Raw genomic sequence first — 6,000 nt, 5'->3', positions numbered from 1 at the left:
TAGTTTGAGATAACTATGGATTCACATACAGTTGTAAGAAAAAATAAAGAGCAATGCTGTATATATATATATTTTTAATGCTGTATATTTTTTATGCAGTTTTCCCCAATGGTAACATCTTGCAAAACTATAGTGCTATACCATAATCAAGATACTGACATTGATGGAGTCAAGACACAAGACACAGAAGATTCCTATCATGGTAAGAATCCCTCATGTTAGCCTTTTATAGCCACACTACTTCCCTCTTCCCGCCATTCCCTGTGTACCCCCTGGCAACTGCTAATCATTCTACATTTCTACATAATTTTGTAACTTCAAGGATGCTATGTAAATGGAAAAATATAGCAGTAATGCTTTGTGTTTGGTTTTTCCCACTCAGTGTAATTCTCTGGAGTTGAGTTTCATGTTCTTAATTTGCCATTTGTATATCTTCTTCAGTCAGTATCTCTCCAAGTGTTTTACCTATTTTCTAATTTCTAATTTACCCTTTTCTGGTTTTCTTTTTTTTACTCGTGAGTTTTGAGAGTTCTTTACATAATTAAGATACCAGACTTTTTTTTTTTTTTTAATTTGTGGTTTGCAAACAGTTCTTCTAGTCAGTAGCTTACCTTTTCACCCTTTTAACAGGGTCTTCCACAAAGCAAAAGTTTTAAATTTTAACTCTGATTTATCAGTTTTTCCTTTTATAGGTTGTGTTTTTGGCATTAAGTCTATAAACCTCCTGTAAACATAGATTCCACAGACTTCCCCATTTTTTCCCCAAAGTTTTATGTTTTACATTAAGTTTGTGATCCATTTTGAGTTAATTTTTATATAAGGTATGAGACTCACGTACTTAGGTCAAGTTTTTTTGTTTTGCTTTGTTTGTTTGTTTATGGTTGTTCAATTTCTTTTTTTTTAATTTTCTTTCTTTTTTTTTATTAATTTTATTTTTTATAAACATATAATATATTTTTATCCCCAGGGGTACAGGTCTGTGAATCGCCAGGTTTACACACTTCACAGCACTCACCATAGCACATACCCTCCCCAGTGTCCATAATCCCACCCCCCTCCCAACCCCCCTCCCCACATCAACCCTCAGTTTGTTTTGTGAGATTAAGAGTCACTTATGGTTTGTCTCCCTCCCAATTCCATCTTGTTTCATTTACTCTTCTCCTACCCCCTTAACCCCCCATGTTGCATCTCCTATCCCTCATATCAGGGAGATCATATGATAGTTGTCTTTCTCCGATTGACTTATTTCGCTAAGCATGATACCCTCTAGTTCCATCCACGTCGTCGCAAAAGGCAAGATTTCATTTCTTTTGATGGCTGCATAGTATTCCATTGTGTATATATACCACATCTTCTTTATCCATTCATCTGTTGATGGACATCTAGGTTCTTTCCATAGTTTGGCTATTGTAGACATTGCTGCTATAAACATTCGGGTGCACGTGCCCCTTCGGATCACTACGTTTGTATCTTTAGGGTAAATACCCAGCAGTGCAATTGCTGGGTCATAGGGTAGTTCTATTTTCAACATTTTGAGGAACCTCCATGCTGTTTTCCAGAGTGGTTGCACTAGCTTGCATTCCCACCAACAGTGTAGGAGGGTTCCCCTTTCTCCACATCCTCGCCAGCATCTGTCATTTCCTGACTTGTTCATTCTAGCCATTCTGACTGGTGTGAGGGGATATCTCATTGTGGTTTTGATTTATATTTCCCTGATGCCGAGTGATATGGAGCACTTTTTCATGTGTCTGTTGGCCATCTGGATGTCTTCTTTGCAGAAATGTCTGTTCATGTCTTCTGCCCATTTCTTGATTGGATTATTTGTTCTTTGGGTGTTGAGTTTGCTAAGTTCTTTATAGATTTTGGACACTAGCCCTTTATCTGATATGTCATTTGCAAATATCTTCTCCCATTCTGTCAGTTGTCTTTTGGTTTTGTTCACTGTTTCCTTTGCTGTGCAAAAGCTTTTGATCTTGATAAAATCCCAATAGTTCATTTTTGCCCTTGCTTCCCTTGCTTTTGGCGATGTTCCTAGGAAGATGTTGCTGCGGCTGAGGTCGAAGAGGTTGTTGCCTGTGTTCTCCTCAAAGATTTTGATGGATTCCTTTCTCACATTGAGATCCTTCATCCATTTTGAGTCTATTTTCGTGTGTGGTGTAAGGAAATGATCCAATTTCATTTTTCTGCATGTGGCTGTCCAATTTTCCCAACACCATTTATTGAAGAGGCTGTCTTTTTTCCATTGGACATTCTTTCCTGCTTTGTCGAAGATGAGTTGACCATAGAGTTGAGGGTCTATTTCTGGGCTCTCTATTCTGTTCCATTGATCTATGTTTCTGTTTTTGTGCCAGTACGATGCTGTCTTGATGATGACAGCTTTGTAATAGAGTTTGAAGTCCAGAATTGTGATGCCGCCAACTTTGGCTTTCTTTTTCAATATTCCTTTGGCTATTCGAGGTCTTTTCTGGTTCCATATAAATTTTAGGATTATTTGTTCCATTTCTTTGAAAAAAATGGATGGTACTTTGATAGGAATTGCATTAAATGTGTAGATTGCTTTAGGTAGCATAGACATTTTCACAATATTTATTCTTCCAATCCAGGAGCATGGAACATTTTTCCATTTCTTTGTGTCTTCCTCAATTTCTTTCATGAGTACTTTATAGTTTTCTGTGTATAGATTCTTAGTCTCTTTGGTTAGGTTTATTCCTAGGTATCTTATAGTTTTGGGTGCAATTGTAAATGGGATTGACTCCTTAATTTCTCTTTCTTCTGTCTTGTGGTTGGTGTAGAGAAATGCAACTGATTTCTGTGCATTGACTTTATATCCTGACACTTTACTGAATTCCTGGACAAGTTCTAGCAGTTTTGGAGTGGAGTCTTTTGGGTTTTCCACATATAGTATCATATTATCTGCGAAGAGTGATAGTTTGACTTCTTCTTTGCTGATTTGGATGCCTTTAATTTCCTTTTGTTGTCTGATTGCTGAGGCTAGGACTTCTAGTACTATGTTGAATAGCAGTGGTGATAACGGACATCCCTGCAGTGTTCCTGACCTTAGCGGAAAAGCTTTCAGTTTTTCTCCATTGAGAATGATATTTGCGGTGGGTTTTTCATAGATGGCTTTGATAATATTGAGGTATGTGCCCTCTATCCCTACACTTTGAAGAGTTTTGATCAGGAAGGGATGCTGTACTTTGTCAAATGCTTTTTCAGCATCTATGGAGAGTATCATATGGTTCTTGTTCTTTCTTTTATTAATGTGTTGCATCACAATGATTGATTTGCGGATGTTGAACCAACCTTGCAGCCCTGGAATAAATCCCACTTGGTTGTGGTGAATAATCCTTTTAATGTACTGTTGAATCCTATTGGCTAGTATTTTGGTGAGAATTTTTGCATCTGTGTTCATCAAGGATATTGGTCTGTAGTTCTCTTTTTTAATGGGATCCTTGTCTGGTTTTGGGATCAAGGTGATGCTGGCCTCATAAAATGAGTTTGGAAGTTTTCCTTCCATTTCTATTTTTTGGAACAGTTTCAGGAGAATAGGAATTAGTTCTTCTTTAAATGTTTGGTAGAATTCCCCCGGGAAGCCATCTGGCCCTGGGCTTTTGTTTGTTTGGAGATTTTTGATGACTGTTTCAATCTCCTTACTGCTTATGGGTCTGTTGAGGCTTTCTATTTCTTCCTGGTCCAGTTGTGGTAGTTTATATGTCTCTAGGAATGCATCCATTTCTTCCAGATTGTCAAATTTGTTGGCGTAGAGTTGCTCATAGTATGTTCTTATAATTGTCTGTATTTCTTTGGTGTTCGTTGTGATCTCTCCTCTTTCATTCATGATTTTATTTATTTGGGTCCTTTCTCTTTTCTTTTTGATAAGTCTGGCCAGGGGTTTATCAATCTTATTAATTCTTTCAAAGAACCAGCTCCTAGTTTCGTTGATTTGTTCTATTGTTTTTTTGGTTTCTATTTCATTGATTTCTGCTCTGATCTTTATGATTTCTCTTCTCCTGCTGGGTTTAGGGTTTCTTTCTTGTCCTTTCTCCAGCTCCTTTAGGTGTAGGGTTAGGTTGTGTACCTGAGACCTTTCTTGTTTCTTGAGAAAGGCTTGTACCGCTATATATTTTCCTCTCAGGACTGCCTTTGTTGTGTCCCACAGATTTTGAACCGTTGTGTTTTCATTATCATTTGTTTCCATGAATTTTTTCAATTTTTCAATTCTTCTTTAATTTCCTGGTTGACCCATTCATTCTTTAGAAGGATGCTGTTTAGTCTCCATGTATTTGGGTTCTTTCCAAATTTCCTCTTGTGATTGAGTTCTAGCTTCAGAGCATTGTGGTCTGAAAATATGCAGGGAATGATTCCAATCTTTTGATAACGGTTGAGACCTGATTTAGGACCAAGAATGTGATCTATTCTGGAGAATGTTCCATGTGCACTAGAGAAGAATGTGTATTCTGTGGCTTTGGGATGAAAAGTTCTGAATATATCTGTGATGTCCATCTGGTCCAGTGTGTCATTTAAGGCCTTTATTTCCTTGTTGATCTTTTGCTTGGATGATCTGTCCATTTCAGTGAGGGGAGTGTTAAAGTCCTCTACTATTATTGTATTATTGTCGATATGTTTCTTTGATTTTGTTATTAATTGGGTTATATAGTTGGCTGCTCCCACGTTAGGGGCATAGATATTTAAAATTGTTAGATCTTCTTGTTGGATAGTTCCTTTGAGTATGATATAGTGTCCTTCCTCATCTCTTATTATAGTCTTTGGCTTAAAATCTAATTGATCTGATATAAGGATTGCCACTCCTGCTTTCTTCTGATGTCCATTAGCATGGTAAATTCTTTTCCACCCCCTCACTTTAAATCTGGAGGTGTCTTCAGGTTTAAGATGAGTTTCTTGTAGGCAACGTATAGATGGGTTTTGTTTTTTTATCCATTCTGATACCCTGTGTCTTTTGATTGGGGCATTTAGCCCATTAACATTCAGGGTAACTATTGAGAGATATGAATTTAGTGCCATTGTGTTGCCTGTAAGGTGACTGTTATTGTATATTGTCTCTGTTTCTTTCTGATCTACTACTTTTAGGGTCTCTCTTTGCTTAGAGGACCCCTTTCAATATTTCCTGTAGCGCTGGTTTGGTGTTTGCAAATTCTTTCAGTTTTTGTTTGTCCTGGAAGCTTTTAATCTCTCCTTCTATTTTCAATGATAGCCTAGCTGGATATAGTATCCTTGGCTGCATGTTTTTCTCGTTTAGTGCTCTGAATATATCATGCCAGCTCCTTCTGGCCTGCCAGGTCTCTGTGGATAAGTCTGCTGCCAATCTAATATTTTTGCCATTGTACGTTACAGACTTCTTTTCCCTGGCTGCTTTCAGGATCTTCTCTTTGTCACTAAGACTTGTAAATTTTACTATTAGGTGACGGGGTGTGGACCTATTCTTATTGATCTTGAGGGGGGTTCTCTGAACCTCCTGGATTTTGATGCTTGTTCCCTTTGCCATATTGGGGAAATTCTCTCCAATAATTCTCTCCAATATACCTTCTGCTCCCCTCTCTGTTTCCTCCTCTTCTGGAATCCCAATTATTCTAATGTTGTTTCGTCTTATGGTGTCACTTATCTCTCGAATTCTCCCCTCGTGATCCAGTAGCTGTTTGTCCCTCTTTTGCTCAGCTTCTTTATTCTCTGTCATTTGGTCCTCTATATCACTAATTCTTTCTTCTGCCTCATTTATCCTAGCCGTCAGAGCCTCCATTTTTGTTTGCACCTCATTAATAGCTTTTTTGATTTCAACTTGGTTAGATTTTAGTTCTTTTATTTCTCCAGAAAGGGCTTTTATGTCTCCCAAGAGGGTTTCTCTAATATCTTCCATGCCTTTTTTGAGCCCGGCTAGAACCTTGAGAATCGTCATTCTGAACTCTGGATCTGACATATTACCAATGTCTGTATTGATTAGGTCCCTAGCCTTTGGTACTGCCTCTTGTTCTTTTTTTTTGTGGT

Source organism: Lutra lutra, chromosome 2, assembly GCF_902655055.1.
Source record: "Lutra lutra chromosome 2, mLutLut1.2, whole genome shotgun sequence".
NCBI classification, from domain to species: Eukaryota; Metazoa; Chordata; class Mammalia; order Carnivora; family Mustelidae; genus Lutra; species Lutra lutra.
The sequence above is the reverse complement of the archived record's forward strand: the minus strand, read 5'-3'. Positions refer to the sequence as shown.